The 23,099-nt window shown below is 45.3% G+C and overlaps 1 protein-coding gene across 14 annotated transcripts in view; it reads left to right on the top strand.

Annotated features, from left to right (window-relative positions):
• Positions 1–23,099, top strand: part of LRRC56 (leucine rich repeat containing 56) — a 123,976-nt gene that overhangs the window by 34,928 nt on the left and 65,949 nt on the right. For 2 of the 14 annotated variants that reach the window (XM_068260301.1, XM_068260288.1), the window contains exons 1-2: positions 7,377–7,714; positions 17,534–17,629. The gene's annotated coding sequence lies outside the window, so the exon portion shown is untranslated. Of the gene's footprint in view, positions 1–7,011; positions 7,142–7,376; positions 7,715–16,936; positions 17,041–17,533; positions 17,630–23,099 lie in introns of those variants that run through there. The other 12 variants (XM_068260295.1, XM_068260294.1, XM_068260291.1 and 9 more) reach the window with 11 other exon arrangements.

The following is a 23,099-nucleotide window of genomic DNA, read 5'->3' as shown; positions in this document are numbered from 1 at the left end:
ACCCTGCCACCAGCTGTTTCTGACGATGAGCTCCCCATGCTTCTTTCAGGAACTCGTCTCCTCCTACTCCTCTCTGATTCCTGTCCCCGTGTTCATCCCCTGTATTAGGAACCCACGTGAGATCCGTATCATCATGATCATCCTCCCCAGCTTCGCTTGCATCAGACACCTCCAACATTGCACCAACAGCAGGTACTTCATAATCCTCCTCCTCACACCTTACTTCCATAGTGTCGCCTAACTCAGACATATGAGGTGGTTTAACTTGCTTAGCACCTTCATCTTGTTCAGCCTTCATAATGGCTGTGAATCAGTTACCATATATACTCGCATATAAGCCGACCCGCATATAAGCCGACCCCCCAACTTTTCCCTGAAAAACCAGGGAAAAATGATTGACCCCCATAAAAGCCAGGGGTGGGAAATGCTGGATTGGTGCAGCCCCCCAGTGTGTCCCAGTATAGCTAGTATAGTGCCCAGTATAGGTAGGTAGTGTCCAGTATAGCTAGTATAGTGCCCAGTATAGCTAGTAAAATGCCCAGTATAGCCAGTATAGTGCCCAGTATAGCCAGTATAGTGCTCAGTATAGCGCCCAGTATGGGTAGGTAGTGCCTCAGTTTAGCTAGTATAGTGTCCAGTTTAGCTAGTATAGTGCCCAGTTTAGCTAGTATAGAGCCCCAGTATGGCTAGTAAAGTGCCCAGTTTAGCCAGTATAGTGCCCAGTTTAGCTAGTATAGTGCCCAGTTTAGCCAGTATAGTGCCCAGTTTAGCTAGTATAGTGCCTAGTTTAGCTAGTATAGTGCCCCAGTATGGCTAGTAAAGTTCCCAGTTTATCCAGTATAGTGCCCAGTTTAGCTAGTATAGTGCCCAGTTTAGCCAGTATAGTGCCCAGTTTAGCTAGTATAGTGCCCAGTTTAGCCAGTATAGTGCCCAGTTTAGCCAGTATAGTGCCCAGTTTAGCTAGTATAGTGCCTCAGTATGGCTAGTAAAGTGCCCAGTTTAGCCAGTATAGTGCCCAGTTTAGCTAGTATAGTGCCCAGTTTAGCCAGTATAGTGCCCAGTTTAGCCAGTATAGTGCCCAGTTTAGCTAGTATAGTGCCCAGTTTAGCTAGTATAGTGCCCAGTTTAGCCAGTATAGTGCCCAGTTTAGCTAGTATAGTGCCCAGTTTAGCTAGTATAGTGCCCAGTTTAGCCAGTATAGTGCCCAGTTTAGCCAGTATAGTGCCCAGTTTAGCTAGTATAGTGCCCCAGTATGGCTAGTAAAGTGCCCAGTTTAGCCAGTATAGTGCCCAGTTTAGCTAGTATAGTGCCCCAGTATGGCTAGTAAAGTGCCCAGTTTAGCCAGTATAGTGCCTAGTTTAGCTAGTATAGTGCCCAGTTTAGCCAGTATAGTGCCCAGTTTAGCCAGTATAGTGCCCAGTTTAGCTAGTATCGTGCCCCAGTATGGCTAGTAAAGTGCCCAGTTTAGCCAGTATAGTGCCCAGTTTAGCTAGTATAGTGCCCAGTTTAGCCAGTATAGTGCCCAGTTTAGCCAGTATAGTGCCCAGTTTAGCTAGTATAGTGCCCAGTTTAGCTAGTATAGTGCCCAGTTTAGCCAGTATAGTGCCCAGTTTAGCTAGTATAGTGCCCAGTTTAGCCAGTATTGTGCCCAGCATAGGTAGGTAGTGCTCCCCGCTCCCCCCGCGGCCGCCGCTGCTATTACCTGCTTAGGCAGCGGCCGCTTCCTAATCCGCGTTCCTCTTCTGAACTTTCAGCGTGTATCACAGCAGCGCGCCCGGCGCTGCTGCTGTGACGATGCAGAGTGCAGGAAAGAGCGCGGCTCCCTATAGCGGCGATCTGTATCGCCGTTACCAGGGGAACCGCTCTTTCCTGCACTCTGCATCGTCACAGCAGCAGCGCCGGGCGCGCTGCTGTGATACACGCTGAAAGTTCAGAAAAGGAACGCGGGTTAGGAAGCGGCCGCTGCCTAAGCAGGTAATAGCAGCGGCGGGAGCGGGGCGCGGACCACCCACCACCCACCACTAGACCACCAGGGAAGACTCGCATACAAGCCGACCCCCCAACTTTTGACCACTTTTTTGGGGGTCAAAAATTCGGCTTGTATGCGAGTATATACGGTAATTCCCCACCAAATAACTCCTGCAAAGTGTCAAATGCAGCGGATGTGGTGCTTGTAGTAGCGCTGGTGGCTGCAGAAGATAAGGTGTTCTGTGTTAAATAGTCAACCACGTCCTGACAATCTTGGGAGTTGATGGGATGTGCCTTCTTCTGAGCACTATACTTTGGTCCAGGGCAGCACGAAATCACGTCAGCACGCCCTCGAACAGACCTGCCGGGTGGCCTGCCTCTGGGTCTGCCTCTGCCTGTTGTTTTGTCCATATCGGGGAGGGGATGAAGTGAAAGGTATGCACTGACTTGACTAATACAATGTGCTGTCACACAGGTGCAGTGAAAAGTATGCAGTGGCTGGTATTACAATGCAATGTGCAGCTGTCACACAAGTGCAGTTAACAGGTATGCACGGACTGGTATATTAAACAGTGTGCGGTCACACAGGTACTGTGAACAATTATGCAATGACTAGTATTACAAATGTGCAGCTGTCACACACACAGGTACTGTGAACAGGTGCAGTGACTGGTATATAACACTGCGTGCGGTCACGTAGGTAGGTGCACTGAACAGGTAGGTATGCAGTGATTGGTATTACAAATGTGCAGCTGTCACACATACACACAGGTACAGTGAACAGGTGCAGTTACTGGTGGTATAAAACACTGCATGCGCTCACGTAGGTAGGTGCACTGAACAGGTAGGTATGCAGAGATCTATATTACCAATGTGCAGCTGTCACACACACACAGGTACCATGAACAGGTGCAGTGACTGGTGGTATATAACACTGCGTGCGCTCATGTAGGTAGGTGCACTGAACAGGTAGGTATGCAGTGATTGGTATTACAAATTTGCAGCTGTCACAAACACAGGTAGGCACTGAATGTGCTGGGCCTGGCAGTGGCACAGTAGGAATTACCAAGGGGCCAAGGGCCAGCTGTGACTGACTGACAGGGCTGTATATGCAACACAAGTGTCTGTGGGACACACACACACAAAAAAAATAGATCACAAGAACAACATTAGCTCTCAAAAGAGCTGTTGAGGATGAGGAGTGCTTTTTTTGGCAATAAGTATCAGCAAGGAGCAAGCTAACAAGCCTAACAAGAGCCTAACTAAGCTTTCCCTATGTCTACAGCAGGTTCCTCTCCCTTCTCTAATTACTGCAGCCACACAAATGAGTGAAAAGGCTGACGCTGCCTGCCTTTTATAAGGGGGGGGGGGCTTCAGGAGGGAGTGTAGCCTGATTGGCTACCCTGTGTCTGCTGACTGTGATGTAGAGGGTCAAAGTTAACCCTAATGATGTAGTATAGGGGGCGGGTCAAACTTGCATATAGTTCGCAGTTCACCGCGAACGCGAACCACCGAAGTTCGCGTTCGCATGCGAACCGTTCGGACCATCTCTAAATGTTACTGGCAGCAGAATTTTGACAGACCACCAGGTCGAAAGTTTCAAACACGTGGTTAGTTACTGTAGTTAGGGAACAAACGTTGTACAGACATGCTGTTCAGCTATAGTGAAACAGCATGTACTGGTCTATAAAGAGAGAGGAGATGGGACAATGGGCAGCACATGAGCAAGTGGCATCCTGCAGTGTGAAAAAGTGAAAAGGATAATGCACTCATTTGTTATTCCTATTTAACAATCCACTTCAGCAGATTGCTAGACAGCATCATAGGGCAGAACCCCAGGAATGGACTTTATATAGTGCTCATTCATTTTTGATGGATTCTGATAGTAGCCATAATTAAGAATAAAGATGAGCAAGCACAATTTTGTAAGACACTAAACTGCACCTGCTTGTGTCTGCAAAGGGGGCCGAGGCAGTAAGTAAAGCTAACCAAATGTTTGCTCCATGCTTCCTGTTTCACAGCGTACTGGTGCAGTTTTGTGTCTGGCTCATTCATCCCAACAGGGCCGGTGCTACCATAGAGGCAAAGGTGCAATCGCCCCAGGGCCCTAGAGCCTGTAGGGGCCCCAAGGCATCGCCCTCTAATCTTAACTGTTGCTCCCTGGGGCCTCTGCAGAGTCTTTGGAAGAGCAGCGTCTCACCTGTGCTGGTGAGCAGGTGAGACACTACACTGCCAAAGACTCTGCAGGGGCCCCGAGAAGCACAGTTAAGTTGGGAGGTGATTGGGAGGAAGGGTCAGCAGCCTGCTCAGGGGCCCAAGAGGGAAATGTGTTGCAAAAAAGTGCCCCAAATGCCCGGGACCCCGCTGTTACTAGAACCGGCCCTGCATCCCAAATTAAGAGTTATGTCTGCCCACCCTGTTTACACTTCTTAAAGTGCCAATTACATATTCAGTAGGTCCTCTTCTGTAAAGTTATAATTGCCAGCTGTGTTTGCTGTCTTTCAGCACATAGCCCCACGCACCTGCCAAAAAGCACCACTGTGTTATCTATGTCTCGACTACAAGAACACAGATGTTTTTCTATGGGGGGGAGTTAATAAGGTGCTACATGCCAGAAGCTGGTAGAGATGGAGCCTGGGTACTGAATTATGAGAAGAAGACCTGGCTGGCAATTATAACTTTATCGAAGAGGACCCACTAAATATAACTGAAGCTGGAGGTCCACTTTAAGGTAGCCATGCGGTCGTCAGTTTTACTGTTCAACCACTCTTAAATCTACCCAACATGTCCATTCAATCAAATTGGTTTCTACTTAAAATCAATGAAAACTATCACTCAAGCAGTGCTTCATCACTTCTGTTCAATTGATTTCCCAAACATTTCTTGCTGAAATCTATTGAAAATCTATGTGCTGTGTGTGGTTGGAAATGATCCATCTCAGATTCCAATTGGAGAGGGATCTATCGTTTTTCCATATTGGGCAGCAATTTGTTAGTGCACAGGTGTCAAACACAAGGCCCGCGGGCTGAATGCGGCCCTCCTTCCTTGCCATATTATGTGGCCCTTGAGGGCTTCAAATGTGCATCATTGTAAGCAGTGATGCTTTGTTCACAGCATAATTCGCCAGCGCCATCACAAGCGCTGAGCGATTTGTGAAGAGTTTTTTCCTCCCCATTTTCCATGCGCTTTGCGCTTAGAAAAGAGCTTTTTCAGAGCAATTCGTTTTTTCACTTCCTGACGTCAGTCAGGAAGTGAACTCTTTCACCCGGTAATGAATAAATACAATGTATTTATCCATGAAAGTGCTGGGGAAATTGCTATACAAAGCGCTTTTTCAAGCGCTTTGCAGTTTCCCTACCATTGAGCAAAAATGTTTAGAAAATTGTACAGGCCTCCCTTTGCTGAGTGGATCAGAAACGAACCACTCAGATGTGAACGCTTTTACTGCAATTTTTAAAATCGCCGGCACAATTTTTTTTTTTAAAAAACGGAAATGCCCTACATGTGAACAAGCCCTAAAAGAACGATAGCACACTACCTTCCCATCCCGAGGAGCACACTGGTGAAAGTGTTTCTGATTTAAGAGTTGTCAGTTTAAGCCGGGCGGGGAGGGGGGAGCGACAACCCACAAGTCCTCCCTAGCGAAACTAGCATGGGGCCCCCTCCTGGAATTTAACCCCCCTCCCCTTTTCCCCACATAACAGAGTAGCGGAGAAGTGTAATATTTACCTGATTCAGCAATGCATTGTGTCTCTTCTGTTCCTCCCACCAGCTGCAGGGTCTATGCTTCCACACTTCCTCCCGATCAGATCACATGACTTGCCCCTGGAGCTTGAAGCCTAAGGTATGCAGCATAGAGTGTGTATACAGTATTATAGAGTGTGTGGCTGTCAGGAAGATCATAGGACGCTGGAAACTGCACTGGAGCAGGTAACTATTAAACTGCTCCAATGCGGTACTCTGCAGAAGGGGGAGGAGTTTCTATAGTCACGCCACTTATTTTGAGACTGTTCAATAAATGTTAAATCTTAAAGTGAATGGTTACCGATTAAAAAAAAAAAGTCAGATACTCACCTAAGGAGAGGGAAGGCTCGGTCCTAACGAGCCTTCCCTCTCCTCTCCTGGTGCCCGGTGGATCCCCCGTTCAAATCCCCCGCTGCGGGGGACTTCGGAAGAGTGCTCCCGAAGACGGGCCACTCCATACTGCGCACGCGTGAGTGCGTTATAGACCCGCGCGAGTGCGTCATAGTGGGCACTCGCGCATGCCCAGTATGGAGCGGCCCGTCTTCGGGAGCCCGAGTGCTCCCGAAGATTTCCGAAGCGGCAGTATTTGACCAAACTGGTCGAATACTGCAACGGCGGATCGTGAGCGGAACCGGGCACCAGGAGAGGAGAGGGAAGTCTCATTAGGACCGAGCCTTCCCTCTCCTTAGGTGAGTATCTGACTTTTTTTTTTTAATCGGTACACATTGGCTTTAAACAATTTGGCTCGCGACTTAAAGGACACCTGTAATGAGAGGGATATCGAGGCTGCCTTATTTATTTCCTATTAAGCCATACCATATTAATACCTTTAGCCATAGACCCTGAATAAGCATATAGTAGATCAGGTGTTTCTGACGTTATTGTCAGATCTGTCAGACACTACTGCAGCCAAATAGATCAGCAGGGCTGCCAGGCAACTGGTATTGTTTAAAAGGAAATAAATATGGCAACCTCCATATTCTTCTTACTTCAGTTGTCCTTTAAAGGAAATGTTGGAGCTGGTGTATGGCTAGCTTTAATGTGATTCGTATTAAAATATATACATGTAAACTACACAATTTAGTAAACAAAAAAACTGTTATTTCCAGCATGACAATTGTTGCTACCTTTAAACAGAAGAAAACCCACAATTATTGCTACCTTTAAACATAAAAACACAATCTACATTTGTATACAGTATATTGTACTGAAAATGGTATGGATGCTAATAACCTCTAAGGTATGGATGCTAATAAGATTTCTATTTCTTTGTTGCTAGGACACTGTCGTCCATGGTTACCAGGCCTAATAAGGCAGTAAAGCCTGTTTCAGGTCCAGCAAAGGGCTATAAAACCTGGGAAATTTACTTTTTGTATTAAGTGCGCTTCAACCTGAGGGACTAAATGAATTTTAGAGCATAACTTTGTAGGTTTGTTTTCGCTCATTTGTACTATATTCACGTGGTCGGTGGTCCATGTATTTTGGTCCTTGTGTTCATCTCCTTGTCTGGACTCCTGTTCTAATCTGCACTTTGTTCTGCATAGTCTAGCTTTCTTCTCACTCAATTCCTCTTTACTTTGTTCTCTCTTTCCCCTTCTGTTTCTCCCTTCTCTCTCAGCACGCGTCTTCAATTGCTATGGAAACGCGGCTCCTCTTACCACACTGCCTCCTCCCCATCCTACTCCTCCTCACACAGCCTTCTCCTGCCTCTGGAATTCTCGCTCCGCCTTGTGTATTTGTATTGTCACTTGCAGCTCGCGTCTCGATCACCAAGGAGACAAGGCTCTTTACCATTCACCCTCCTCTCAGTAAGGGACTTGTGGCCTCCCGTATGGTAATAAATCACATACACACCTATCCCATAGCGCTGCGCAGCTTCAGCTGGCTCATAAATATTAATACAGCACGCTGCCCTAGGAGCCATCACGCACCAATTTCTTATAACAAGGCAGCCTCTCATACAGAGCAGGGGGGCTGGATTTGATGTCTGAGGGGGGTTTTGGTGAGTGTATTTCCTGGTTTATTTTCTGCAACTCTGGAACTATTTGATCTAATTCCTATCCTTCCGGAATTATCGATGTAAGACCTGCCTTCTCATTTGGGAACTTTTTAGATTACTGATATATATTGTGTGTGACTGCATTGCCTTGGTGTTCCTAATGGTGGACCATTATGAGGAAATTCCGAAATTGATAGAAACAAATTGTCTAAAAAGTTGGCAATAAATTGTCTTGTGTGTACTAAGCCAAGTTGTGTTAATATTGGAGGTGAGTGGGGGAGCGTCACTCTGACTAATTATGTTATTTTTTTATATAAAAGCTATGTGCATAAGGCTGGGTGCACACATAGCAGAAACGCTAGCGTTGTGTAGAACGTTGCGTTTTATGCAGCAATGTTAGTCAATGGGACACAGAAAAAGATGCGGAGCACTCACTGCGATAACAGTATGCGTTTTGCAAACGCTGGTTTTGTTGCATATTATGCAGGCACATAATGAAAGTCTATGGTGATGCATATGCATAGCGTTTTAATGCATTTTATATGCGTTTTTTAATGCATTTTTTTTGGGGGGAGGGGGGGTTTCAATGTTGATGATGTATTTCCACTTCCTCTTTACTTCCTGGTTGTTTTGCGTAAAACGTAGAGAAAAAAATGCATTCAAGACGTATGCAGTACGCAAGCAAAACACATTCAAAACGCACCTGCTATTCTCAGATGAAAAATGCATTACAAAAAGCACACGCACCTTCAAAAACCGCAGATTTTTCACGCTATGTCATATGTGAACCCAGCCTAAAGGTGATTGCGATTTTTCATGTTATTGTAGTTGGGATACGTTTAGTGTTGGTTAATTCTTTTTGTCAATTCTATTGACTTTACGATTAACTTTACTATAGTAAAACTATTATTGATTTTGACTGGTGTGGTATGGGAGGAGGTTTTTGGTGACCGTTTTTCAGATTCACAAAGGTCGAAGAGGCGCCCAAGTATGATAAAACTATGTTAAAAACAAGTAAAATTGAAAAAAAAAAATAGGTGGAAAACCTCACTGAGGACAAATGTATATATATATATAAATGAATTGTAATATGCTCTGGCGATGCGTTTTGTGGGTCTGTGCCCACTTTCTCAGGCCAAATAAAATGCCAATGGGTGCTTTGAGCCATGTGTAAGGCACCTTTCAGATCCAGACTACATTACTGAGCTCTGGTATGTACAGTAGAGTCCTCGTTATCCGAAACTCGACTAACCAGCAGTCTCAACTAACTAGCACAAATGGCCAGCAGTACTCACAGTGGTGGAGGCCAACTTCTTAGGCTGTTTGTGGGCTTTGCTGTGGCGAACGACTGGGTCCCACATCTCCCCCAAGGTTAATATATGGTACTTTCAATTACTGTATTTTAACAACATTTAATACAGCGTTTATGGTATCTATATAGATTAAGATATAGTACTATATTAGCTAGGCCTATTTTTACCATTGAGTCTCAAGCAACCAGAAAGCGCACTTAGAGTTCACACTAGAGGCACTTTGTAATTTTTTTTTTAAGCGCTGGCGATTTTGAAAAATCGCCCTGAAAGCGCTTGTGCAATGATTCTCTATGAGAGAGTTCACATCTGAGTGGTTCGTTTCCGATCCGCTCAGAAAAGCATTGCATGTACCATTTTTGAGGCGATTTTGCCCCAATAGAAGGTATAGGAAAAACGCAAAAGGCTCACAAAATTGCTTTGTGCAGCGATTGCTTTCGAGTTTTTAAGAATAAATACATTGTATTTATTATTTTCCGGGTCAAAGAGTTCACTCCCTGACTTGCGTCAGGGAGGGAATTAAAAAAACGCTCAGGAAAAAGCACTTTTTAGAAAAGCTCTTTTCACAAAAACGCAATGCCCACTCAAGCGCCAGGAATCGGAAACAAAAAATTGTGTCAGAAAACACTTCAACGCTAAGGCGAGCGGAACGCAATGGGAACAAGGCCTTAGGGCTGATTCACACTACCAAGAGCTTTTTTGAGCGCTTTGTGATTTTAAAACCGCTTGCTAATGGTAGCCTGTGAGTGTTCACACTGGAGCGATGTGATTTTGTAACAATCCCCCATAGAATTGCATTAGCAAGAGCTTTTTAAATCTCTAGTGTTTAAAAAGCTTTCGTAGTGTGAATCAGCCCTTACAGTGCATCCGGAAAGTATTCACAGCGCATCACTTTTTCCACTTTTTTTTATGTTAGAACCTTATTCCAAAATAGATTAAATTCATTTTTTCCTCAGAATTCTTCACACAACACCCCATAATGACAAGAAAAAATTATGTTTTGGCAAATTTATTAAAAATAAGAAAACTAAGAAATCACATGTACATATGTATTCACAGCATTTGCTTAATAATTTGTTGATGCACCTTTGGCAGCAATTACAGCCTCTAGTCTTTTTGAACATGATGCCACCAGCTTGGCACACCTATCCTTAGCCAGTTTTCCCCATTCCTTTTTGCATCACCTCTCAAGCTCCATCGGGTTGAATTAGAAGCGTCCAGAGATGTTTTGGCTGGGCCACTCAAGCACATTCACAGAGATGTCCTGAAGCCACTGCTTTGATATCTTGACTGTGTGCTTAGGGTTGTTGTCCTGCTAAGCCATGAACCGTCTGAGTTCAAGAGCGCTCTGTTTTTATCCAGAATGTCTCTGTACATTGCTGCAGTCATCTTTTTTTTAATCCTGAATAGTCTCCCAGTTCCTGCCACTGAAAATCCCACAGCATGATGTTGCCACCACCTGGCTTCACTGCAGGGATGGTATTGGCCTGGTGATGAGCGGTGCCTAGTTTCCTCCAAATGTGATGCCTGGCATTTACACAAAAGAGTTCAATCTTTGTCTCATCAGACCAGGGAATTTTGTTTCTCATGGTCTAAGAGTCCATCCGGTGCCTTTTGTCAAAGTCCAGGCGGCTGCCATGTTCCTTTTACTAAGGAGTGGCTGCCATCTGGCCACTCTACCATACAGGCCTGATTGGTAGCTATCTGCAGAGATGGCTGTCCTCCCTGAAGGTTCTCCTCTCTCCACAGAGGACCTCTGGAGCTCTGACAGAGTGACCATCGGGTTCTTGGTCACCTCCCTGACTAAGGCCCTTCTCCCCCAATCGCTCAGTTTAGATGGCCGGCCAGCTTTAGAAAGAGTCCTGGTGGTTTTGAACTTCTTCCACTTATGGATGTTGGAGGCCACTGTGCTCATTGTGACCTTCAAGGGAGCTGAAATTTTTCTGGAACCTTCCCCATATTTGTGCCTCAAGGCAATTCTACATTGGAGGTCTACAGACAATTCCTCTGACTTCATGCTTGGTTTGTGCTCTGACATGAACTGCCAACTATGGTACCTTACATAGACAGGTGTGTGTCTTTCCAAATCATGTCCAATCAACTGAATTTACTACAGGTGGGCTCCAATTAAGCTGCAGAAACATCTCAAGGATGATCAGGGTAAACAGGATGCACCCGAGTTCAATTTTGAGCTTCATGGCAAAGGCTATAAATACTTATGTACTGTACATGTGCTTTCTCATTTTTTTATTTTTAATAAATTTGCCAAAACCTCAATTAACTTGTCATTATCGGATGTTTTCTATGTAGAATTCTAAGGAAATAACAATTAGACTAGCGCTCAACCTAATAAGTCAGCTATCAGAAAAAACAATCACAACTGTAGAGCGCTTCGCTGCTATGTGCAAAGCCAACAATCCATTAAAAGTATGGGTTAAAAAGAGCTGCATACACATATATCAAATTGAAATGATTTTGTAAAAGTCCATAACATAAGCTGGTGCCATATGGATACTGGATTCATAAACACAGTAGACTTCAAAGTGGCAGGTGTTGAATAATCACTATCAGGGATCAAAGCCCCCCTTTGTGTCCCCACTCACTGGACGATGCGGCCTAGATGGGCCCGTGTAAGCCTATGAGGTACTGGCCACCTCACAGCCGATCAAACAGAACTATGTCTGACGTGTGTGGACCAGGCACCTTGACTTCCCGATGCTGTTAATCCAATCTCCAATTATTGTAAGCTTGCCGTGACCGGATCCTCAGCACTCCCTCAGACTGTTGTAACCCCTTCTCCCCCCTTGCGCAGCTGTCAATAAACTCCGACATGACACACCAGCTACTGTGTCAGAGTTCATTGACATCCGCGCAAGGGGGGTGAAGGAGTTACAACAGACTGAGGGAGCGCTGAGGAGCCCAGGATCCGGTCACAGCAAGCTCACTATAATTGGTGTAATGATCTGCTCTGCTGTCTGCACAGGCAGACAGCTTTTTGACCATTTTTTAGGTCTGAGTGCTGCAGGTCCCTGGAAAAGAGACCTGTCTTCATTCTGCAAGTTTCAGAGTTGCTGTTCTGGTGAGGAATTTGCATCCACTTGCCATGCAAATTGCTTAGCTGCTTCCTTTGATGGCTTGCAGTATAAATACCATTTCCTCCCAGAATTCCTTGCTGGTCATGAAGGTTTGTTCCTGCTAACTTTCCTGGAGTTTCAGCCCCTCTGCTGATTATTCGCGAAGATTCTAGTGTAGTTATTATTGGGGAGTGCATCTTGCATTCTCTATAGTGCAGTCAGGCGTAGTATTATTTGTACTGTTTATTCCTGTGCTGTTTTTGTCTGGTCCCTGCGATTGTACTGTCTGTCGCCTGCGGCGGCTGGCAGTAAATCGTTTGGTCTCGTTCCTAGATTGCATTCACCCTGGCGGTAGTGGCGGTGGATCTCCTTTGTCTGTCTTGGAGTATAACCTTAGCTGCGGTTGCTACTGGTTACTCCTTTAGTCTGTCTTGTCCAGCACGAACGCTTGCTGTTGTCTGGTGGGAGGCAACCGATTAGCAAGCGTTCGCGTTATTTGTCTGTCGTCTTTGTTAGGTTCATTTGTTAGTCAGGCGTGTTTTGTCTCTGTTGCGCTTCTCGTGCGGAGACCGCACCATTAACGTGTTTTGTCGCTGTTGCGCTTCTCGTGCAGCGACCGCGTTTAGGTAGTTCGTTTGTTATTTTCTTTGACGTTCAGATTGTGGTTCTTTGCTGTGCCTTTCCTGCTCAGTCACGCTCTGTCTCGTTCACTCTTGTGTCTCTATTAGCAATCGCCATTCTGGCGATTGCTTTCTCACTTTGGTTTTCGCTGTTGTATGTCAACCGTCGCCGGATGGCGACTGGATTGGTGGACATACATACATTCTGTCTCTATGTTCACTCTCTTTTTAGGGTTGCTGTGTCTTCCCTACTCAGTCACGCTCTGTCTCATTCAATCTTGTGACTCTATTAGCAATCGCCATTCTGGCGATTGCTTTCTCACTTTGGTTTTCGCTGTTGTATGTCAGGCGTCACCGGGTGGCGACTGGATTGGTGGACATACATACATTCTGTCTCTGTGCTCACTCTTTCTTTAAGGGCTATCTTGCCCTGTATTGTTTCACCTCGTACAATTTCCATCTGGCATCTGTGGCAGTGCAGAGGGTTCATTCCTCTGCACTCCACAGCTCCATCTGCCGGTGGGAATTCCTCTCTACAGGTGCATTGCACCAAAGCTGGGTTCTGTTATTTAAACTCTTGTGGAGGATTTCCGCAGTGCCGGCGCACATCTTGTGCGCTGACCACGGAGATAATTCCCCAATCGTTACAATTGGAGATTGAATTAACAGCATCGGGAAGTCAAGGTGCCTGGTCTACACACGTCAGACTGAGTTCTGTTCGATTGGCTGTGAGGTGGCCAGTACCTCATAGGCTTACACGGGCCCATCTAGGCCGCATCGTCCAGTGAGTGGGGACACAAAGGGGGGCTTTGATCCCTGATAGTAATTATTCAACACCTGCCACTTTGAAGTCTACTGTGTTTATGAATCCAGTATCTATATGGCACCAGCTTATGTTATGGACTTTTACAAAATCATTTCAATTTGATATATGTGTATGCAGCGCTTTTTAACCCATACTTTTAACAAATTCTAAGGAAAAAATGAATTTAATCCATTTTGGAATATGGCTGTAACATAACAAAATGTGGAAAAGTGGTGCTCTGTGAATACTTTCCAGATGCACTGTATCTGGCATCAGCCAATCCTCATTTGTGACGGATAACCAAAACTCTACTGTAGTAGCAATTCCATCACTTCTCTGTAATGGGTGGTGCTTTAACAAAACAAAATTAGGCAAATTCCAAAATCTCTGTGCTGTCATTAGAGACATATCCACTCGGGTTTCACAGCGCCCTGAGCGTAACCAGATTTTGGAGCCCCGCTATTCATCGTCTTCACGCGCACGCACACACACGCCCATGTGCAAGATCCCCTTTAGTGTATATAGGCAGATCCCCCCTAAGTGTATATAGGCAGATCCCGCCTAAGTGTATATATGCAGATCCCCCCTTTAGTATACTATATAGGCAGATCTCCCCCCCCCCCCTTTAGTGTATATAGGCAGATCCCTACTTTAGTATATATAAACAGATCCCCCTTTTAGTGTATATAGCTAGGCAGATAAATAGTGTATAGTATACAGTACATGCAGATCCCCCGTTAGCTTATATAGGCACCCCTCTCCACTTCCCCAGCCGGGAGGCAGTTGGGGAATCGTACTTCTCTGCTTGTAGCTGGGGACAGAAGATAGTCAGGAGTCAGGAGTGACAAGCATGTCTCTCTCTGATTAGTGGGCAGCGCAGAAATTGCCTGTGAGTGAGGTGCGATGCTACTGGCTCGCACTGCTCACACAGACTCAGCAAGTGGAAGCAGCAGGTTCCTGGAGTCTTCGCCCCCATCAACCCAGCGGCACCAGAGGGCGGAGCTACCACTCGCAGCAGCCACAGATGGACCAGGAGCCCGCAGCCAGCAGGTAGAAATGCGACCAGTGCCTGTTAAATGCACATTACGTGTGCCCCTCTGAAAGCCGGCGCCCTGAGCGACCGCTTCGGTTGCTCAGGTCAAAGGCCGGCCATGTATCTACTTACCGGTAGCAGTAGCTGTGACCAAGCCAGAATGACTTTTATTTTCACAAAAGCATTGGCAGCTCCTAACTCCTAAGATAAGCCTTGACTTGAATCACATACAGTGGCTTGCAAAAGTATTCGGCTCCCTTGAAGTTTTTGTACATTTTGTCACATTACTGCCACAAACATGAATCAATTTTATTGGAATTCCACGTGAAAGACCAATACAAAGTGGTGTACATGTGAGAAGTGGAACGAAAATCATAAATTATTCCAAACATTTTTTACAAATAAATAACTGCAAAGGGGAGTGTGCGTAATTATTCAGCCCCCTGAGTCAATAATTTGTAGAACTACCTTTTGCTGCAATTACAGCTGCCAGTCTTTTAGGGTATGTCTCTACCAGCATTGCACATCTAGAGACTGAAATCCTTGCCCATTCTTCTTTGCAAAACAGCTCCAGCTCAGTCAGATTAGATGGACAGTGTTTGTGAACAGCAGTTTTCAGATCTTGCCACAGATTCTCGATTGGATTTAGATCTGGACTTTGACTGGGCCATTCTAACACATGGATATGTTTTGTTTTAAACCATTCCATTGTTCGCTAGCTTTATGTTTAGGGTCGTTGTCCTGCTGGAAGGTGAACTTCTGCCCCAGTCTCAAGTCTTTTGCAGACTCCAAGAGGTTTTCTACCAAGATTGCCCTGTATTTGGCTCCATCCATCTTCCCATCAACTCTGACCAGCTTCCCTGTCCCTGCTGTAGAGAAGCACCCCCAGAGCATGATGCTGCCACCACCAAATTTGACAGTGGGGATGGTATGTTCAGAGTGATATGCAGTGTAAATTTTCTGTCACACATAGCATTTTGCATTTTGGCCAAAAAGTTCCATTTTGGTCTCATCTGACCAGAGCACCTTCTTCCACATGGTTGCTGTGTCCCCCACATGGCTTGTGGCAAACTGCAAACAAGACTTCTTATGCTTTTCTGTTAACAATGACTTTCTTCTTGCCACTCTTCCATAAAGGCCAACTTTGTGCAGTGCACGACTAATAGTTGTCCTGTGGACAGATTCCCCCACCTGAGCTGTAGATCTCTGCAGCTCGTCCAGAGTCACCATGGGCCTCTTGACTGCATTTCGGATCAGCGCTCTCCTTGTTCAGCCTGTGAGTTTAGGTGGACGGCCTTGTCTCGGTAGGTTTACAGTTGTGCCATACTCCTTCCATTTCTGAATGATCGCTTGAACAGTGCTCCGTGGCATGTTCAAGGCTTTGGAAATCTTTTTGTAGCCTAAGCCTACTTTAAATTTCTCAATAACTTTATCCCTGACCTGCCTGGTAAGTTCTTTGGACTTCATGGTGTTGTTGCTCCCAATATTCTCTTAGACAACCTCTGAGGCCGTCACAGAGCAGCTGTATTTGTACTGACATTAGATTACACACAGGTGCACTCTATTTAGATCATTAGCACTCATCAGGAAATGTCTATGGGCAACTGACTGCACTCAGACCAAAGGGGGCTGAATAATTATGCACACCCCACTTTGCAGTTATTTATTTGTAAAGAATGTTTGGAATCATGTATGATTTTTGTTCCACTTCTCACGTGTACACCACTTAGTATTGGTCTTTCACGTGGGATTTCTATAAAATTGATTCATGTTTGTGGCAGTAATGTGACAAAATGTGGAAAAATTCAAGGGGGCCGAATACTTTTGCAAGCCACTGTAGGTTTTGGTGCTGACTGGTGCACATTGCTGGTAAGGGCAGCCGAGAATGGAATGTTGTAATAACGTGAATGGGGCATGCCATTGCAGATGCATTTTTTGCACTACTAAACGTTGCACTGTGGGTGCTGTGAACTGGGCTTTGCATGCAAACTAGGGAGGTGGGAAGAATTGAGACAGAGTGGTTATTGCAAAGTGTGAACAGGTCTTTAGTTTGCAGATGATATGCAGGCAAGCAGTTACAGTCAGCTTACTATTTGCAGACTAGTCCCTATCCCCTGCAGAATAATATCCATGTGGCTGTGGTACTTGCAGGCTGCACAGAAAAGCCTGACAGCACCATACTGGGTGTGGCCACTTCACACTTATAGTATGTGCTTGCATAGATGCACATTCAGTTTCTCTTGTACACAATAAACCAGGGATTCTCAACCAGGGTCCCACCCCAGGGTTCTGTGCTATTTTTGATTTTTACATGTGACAAAATAGTCCCACTTTCCCCATCACTGCAAAACAACACAGTGTCCCTTCCTCGTCTCTGGTATAGCTTGCGATGGAGGGATACCCTCTATATCCGCATCTCCTGAAGCAAGCTGCATAGTCCTGGCTCCATGCATGAGATTTAGGAGGGAGGATCACGTCGTCAAAAGGGTAAGTAGGGTGTGTTTTTGTAGTTTTTTTTATTACAGATTTAACATGAGGTAGTTAGGTAGGAGATGGAAGGGGGCACCAATTGCTTTTACCCCTGGGAGCAGAAAGAGAGCTGACCCTGCCCACTTCCTCCCAGTCCTCCACTGGAAAGGGCAGAGGGAGGAAGTGGTAGATGTCAGGCGATGGCCTTTTGTTTGGGGAATTAACGTCTACTCTCCTTTCAGCTCCATACTTTGTGCACAGTTCTCTATGTCATGTGACTGACTTTTCCAAAAATTCTCTGGAAAGACTACGTCAAATATGAAAATTGTGGAAGTGGCTTTAAATAACAAACAAAAATATGAGAGGGCTAACTAGGGCTCTAAAAAGGACTCCCTATTCTTCTTGCTCTTCCAAGAAGTAACAGTGTAGCCACACATCTCTACTATATCGTCTTATTTACTGGCCTCGGGATCAGTAAAGAAGGATAAAGTGTTAATTTCTTTTGACACAGGGAAAGGTGGGCAAGACCTGCTCTGCATTGGAGGAGCAACTCCCATTCTGCTGGCAGCAAGGAATGATAGGACCAAGCCAGGAGACAGACATCAAGGTATTTTTAAGTGCATTTATAAAAAGTGCAGACTTGCAATGCAAATACCCATGTGCATTACTATTTGCAAATATACCATCACGTGCATTAACACGGGTGCCTGAACTAGGGCTTTAAGATAAAACTAAAGCGAGGAAGAAAAAAAAGTCTAATGCTGGGAATACACTGTACTTTTTTTTTGCTAAGAATCGTTCCGATAGATGCCTTCGATGATAAAATTCCGACATGTCCGATGTTCCGCTCGATTCATTACCGCTCGATTTCTCATAGAAGTCAATGGAAAAAAGATAAGAAAAACGAGTGGAAGATACAGTGGCTTGCAAAAGTATTCAGCCCCCTTGAAGTTTTCCACATTTTGTCACATTACTGCCACAAACATAAATCAATTTTATTGGAATTCCACATGAAAGACCAATATAAAGTGGTGTACACGTGAGAAGTGGAACGAAAATCATACATGATTCCAAACATTTTTTACAAAGAATAACTGCAAAGTGGGATGTGCGTAATTATTCAGCCCCCTGAGTCAATACTTTGTAGAACCACAATTACAGCTGCCAGTCTTTTAGGTATGTCTCTACCAGCTTTGCACATCTAGAGACTGAAATCCTGCCCATTCTTCTTTGCTAAACAGCTCCAGCTCAGTCAGATAAGATGGACAGCATTTGTGAACAGCAGTTTTCAGATCTTGCCACAGATTCTCGATTGGATTTAGATCTGGACTTTGACTGGGCCATTTTAACACATGGATATGTTTTGTTTTCAACCATTCCATTGTTGCCCTGGCTTTATGCTTAGGGTTGTTGTCCTGCTGGAAGGTGAACCGCCACCCCAGTCTCAAGTCTTTTGCAGACTCCAAGAGGTTTTCTTCCAAGATTGCCCTGTATTTGGCTCCATCCATCCTTCCCATTAACTCTGACCAGCTTCTCTGTCCCTGCTGAAGAGAAGCACCCCCAGAGCATGATGCTGCCACCACCATATTTGACAGTGGAGATGGTGTGTTCAGAGTGATGTGCAATGTTAGTTTTCTGCCACACATAGCGTTTTGCATTTTGGCCAAAAAGTTCCATTTTGGTCTCATCTGACTAGAGAGCCTTCTTCCACATGTTTGCTGTGTCCCCCACATGGCTTGTGGCAAACAGGACTTCTTATGCTTTTCTGTTAACAATGGCTTTCTTCTTGCCACTCTTCCATAAAGGCCAACTTTGTGCAGTGCACGACTAATAGTTGTCCTATAGACAGATTCCCCCACCTGAGCTGTAGATCTCTGCAGCTCGTCCAGACTCACCATGGGCCTCTTGATTGCATTTCTGATCAGCACTCTCTCCAGGGGTGCTCGGATACCTCTTTTTGATATCTGGGTTGTTCCAGATCCAGATAGTAAAAAATCTGGATAAATCCAGATATCTGGATACCTCTTTTTGATATCTGGGTTGTTCCGGATCCAGATAGTAAAAAATCTGGATAAATCCAGATATCTGGATTCCAAGCGAAATGGCTGTAAATTAACATCAGGATGTTCCAGACAGCAGTCGTGTAGCCCACATTTGTGTCCAATACACAACTGGGACATCACAGTTTTCAACACAGACATCTAAAAAAATAGTTTTTTTTTTCCAACAAAATACAGCTATTTTAGTGGCTGGTGACAGTGGTAGCTGGTGACAGTGGCAGACTGGCAGCAGAAGATTCCTTCTGTGTGGTGGGTAGAGATCTCTGTTGTAGAGCTGGTGGTGGCCTCCTCATCCACCATTAGCTCCATCACAGGCTTGGTGTCTTTCTCCTCCATTGTGCGCCGACGACCCTGCTGGAAAATGGCCGCTACACGCTGCTGCACCTCTGCAATGTGACTCCCCCTAACAGCTGGGCGTCCAGTGCATCCACGGCCAGTGGTGGAATGGACACTGACGCGGCAGAACTGCCGACGGTGGCAGCAATGCTGATCCCTCTCCTCTTGCCCTTGCTTTTCATGCTGCCCCTCCCCTGGCTGCCAGTGCCAGCAGACATAGTACAACTTTATATGTGTCCAAATGAAGTGGGGTACTTGTACTTTATTTAAATCAGTAGTACTAGTAGATAGTAGCAGTAGTAGAACTTCAACTAATGGAGTGACAGCAGAGTAGCACACACTGACACACTAACTGTCCGTCTATCTGTCACACTGTAACAGCACTGCAATTAAAGTAAGCTAACTCAATAAATTATATATAACTGGTAGTAGTAGATTAGTTGTAGTAGTACTAGTAGATAGACTAGCAGTAGGACAGTAACGTAATCCCTAATACCCTACAAGCTATATTGTAGCTAAGGCTGGCAGCAGGCCTAGCCTGTGCACACAGCAGGCCCTAGCCTAGCCTAGCAGCTGCAGCACTGAGTCTGACTGTCACACTGACTAAAATCAAAATACAAGCTAGCTAACTAAAAAAAACAATAAAATACTGGTGTAGTACAGGTGTTTAGGAGGAGTAATACAGCATTTGCTTAGCCAATAGCACTAGAGATGTCTCTCAGTGAGCAGTCACAAGCAAGGACGAGATTCTCATCATGGCGCCCACCTTTTATACAGGAGGGGCTGGCCAGGGTTCCCCTCTGTGATTGGTTGCTAGGGCTTCAGCTGGGAGCCCTCTAATTGGCTCAGTGATGTCATGGACGTCATCTTTGTAGTTACGCTATCTGGATCCGGGTACCCGAACTAGGTGTCTGGACTGATTTCCAGATACTTAACAGGTATCTGAGTTAGCTTGGATAGTGCATTCCGGATTTATCCAGGTATCTGGAATCCAGGTTCGGATACCAGAAAAAAGTTCGGATATCTGGATAGTTCGGGTATCTGGAATCTGGATGAGCATCACTGCTCTCCATGTTTGGCCTGTGAGTTTAGGTAGACGGCCTTGTCTTGGTAGGCTTACAGTTGTGCCATACTCCTTCCATTTCTGAATGATCGCTTGAACAGTGCTCCGTGGGATGTTCAAGGCTTTGAAAATCTTTTTGTAGCCTAAACCTGCTTTAAATTTCTCTGTCCTGTCTGGTGTGTTCTTTGGACTTTATGGTGTTGTTGCTCCCAATATTCTCTTAGGCAACCTCTGAGGCCGTCACAGAGCAGCTGTATTTGTACTGACATTAGATTACACACAGGTGCACTCTATTTAGTCATTAGCACTCATCAGGCAATGTCCATGGGCAACTGACCATAAAGGGGCTGAATAATTACGCACACCCCACTTTGCAGTTATTTATTTGTAAAAAAATGTTTGGAATCTTATATGATTTTCATTCCACTTCTCACGTGTACACCACTTAGTATTGGTCTTTCATGTGAAATTCCAATAAAATTGATTCATGTTTGTGGCAGTAATGTGACAAAATGTGGAAAACTTCAAGGGGCCGAATACTTTTGCAAGCCACTGTAAGAGAATCAAATGGCTAATAGATTGCGCGCCGAATCCAACGCGAAAAACGTACAGTGTATTCCCAGCATAATGCCTAGTACACACCATACAATTTTCTGTAAGATTTACCTGCCAGATAGATAATTTCCAACATGTTGGAAATGATCTATCTAACCATCTATCTGCCTAGCAATTAGGCATTGTTCTACTCAGCAGGAGATAACCAGAAGACAATGCACCAGAGATAATGACCAGTCTCTACCAGTACTTTATGCCGGGCATACACGGCATAGATTATGCGCCGGATCGAGCCCCTGGCTCGATGCCGGCGCATCCCCGCTCGTCCGCGCGTGCGCGTTGATCGATCCCCGCTCATCCCCGCGGGCGGCTGCTAATCAGCCGCTCATTTCTCCCATTGTTCTCCCCGCCGGTATCGAGCGCACTATCAATCCGGCGGGGTATCGGACAGGTTGGATCTTATCAATCGAGCCATCAGGCTCGATTGATAAGCCTACCTCCTGTCCGTGTGTACCCAGCATTACAGAAAATAATCTAATTACAGAAAATCTTACAGAAAATTGTATGGTGTGTACTAGGCATAATACTTACCTATGGAGAGGGAAGGCTCTGGATCCTATTGATCCTTTCCTGGCCCCTATCGGTCCCCTCGATCCATCGCTGTCACCCCTGGTACAGCTACCAACTGGTTGAATACACCTCCGTGTGCCCTCGTAAGGCTTCAGGAGCACTCATGTCCCCAAGTGCTCCCAAAGACGGGGGGGCTACATACTCTGCATGCGTGAGCGCACACTTTTTTTTATTGCTACAGATTTGCTTTAAAGCACACCCTATTAACACGGGATATGCATGCACTACTACTGTTATTACACAGTATGCTTTGCGACTCTCGCATTGATTCCTAGGGCTTGATTCACAAAGCGGTGCAAACTGTTTAGCACGGGTGTGCTAAACAGTTAGCACGTGAAGTGCTTTTCGCGGACTTTTGCGCCCGCAAAGTGCCGCGATTCGCGAAAAGTCCGCGAAACTTCACGTGCTAACGGTTTAGCACACCCGCACACCCGTGCTAAACAGTTTGCACCGCTTTGTGAATCAAGCCCCTAGTGTTTGTATATTATATGCTAAGAGTCATCTGATTTTCAATAAAGTTGTTAACTTCCATTGAATATCTTTATCTGTGATTAAATTACAATGATCACTCAGTATTGTTGTGGACCCAAACAACTAAAGATTCATCTGCCACTTCTGGTGGTGCTTGGCTGTGCATTCTCTCTTCACTATGGCTAATACACCTGCGTTGCACTCACATAACTCCTATCCTGCTACAAAAACTGTCAGATCGAACCCATTCTTTTTATTATGGATTGCTCATCTGCTAAAGCCAACTTCATTCCAAAATCCAAATATGCCTTCTGATTGTGATAGTTCAGTAGGTAGAGTGTTCAGAGCTTAGCTTTTTGAGTCGAATACGGCTCCTGCAGCAAAAATTATTTTTATAAATTCTGGTGATGTTCTGAAACAAGGTATAAACCGTAAGCTGTGTGGTTAAAGCTGCTTCTCATGGTGTGCAAAGTGCAGGGGTACAGAGAATAGACAGAGATGACTATAAAGATCACAGCATGAAGACAAGACAAATAACATTTATATTGCGCTTTTCTCCTGGCGGACTCAAAGCACCAGAGCTGCAGCCACTAGGACGCGCTCTATAGGCAGTAGCAGTGTTAGGGAGTCTAGCCCGAGGTCTCCTACTAAATAGGTGCTGGCTTACTGAACAGGAAGAGCCGAGATTCAAACCCTTGTCTCCTGTGGCAGAAGTTGCTCGGTTTACTTTTATTCTATCTTGGAGGCCGTATCAGTTACTGAGCTGTGCCACACTGAGTTTCACAACACAGCTCTTCAGGCTGCTGACATTGATCATTGAGGGCATTAGGTAAGGCTTGATTTATTGCAGAGATTTTTTTGTGTGTAAGCTTCACAGATAGCATGCCGTGTTGTCTGGAAATAGCAGTGGGTCGCTTAGATACTGCACTGTTATGCAAGATGGCTGCTTCCACACCAGCTGA

This window comes from Hyperolius riggenbachi, chromosome 11, assembly GCF_040937935.1.
Source record: "Hyperolius riggenbachi isolate aHypRig1 chromosome 11, aHypRig1.pri, whole genome shotgun sequence".
NCBI classification, from domain to species: domain Eukaryota; kingdom Metazoa; phylum Chordata; class Amphibia; order Anura; family Hyperoliidae; genus Hyperolius; species Hyperolius riggenbachi.
The sequence above is the reverse complement of the archived record's forward strand: the minus strand, read 5'-3'. Positions and strand labels throughout refer to the sequence as shown.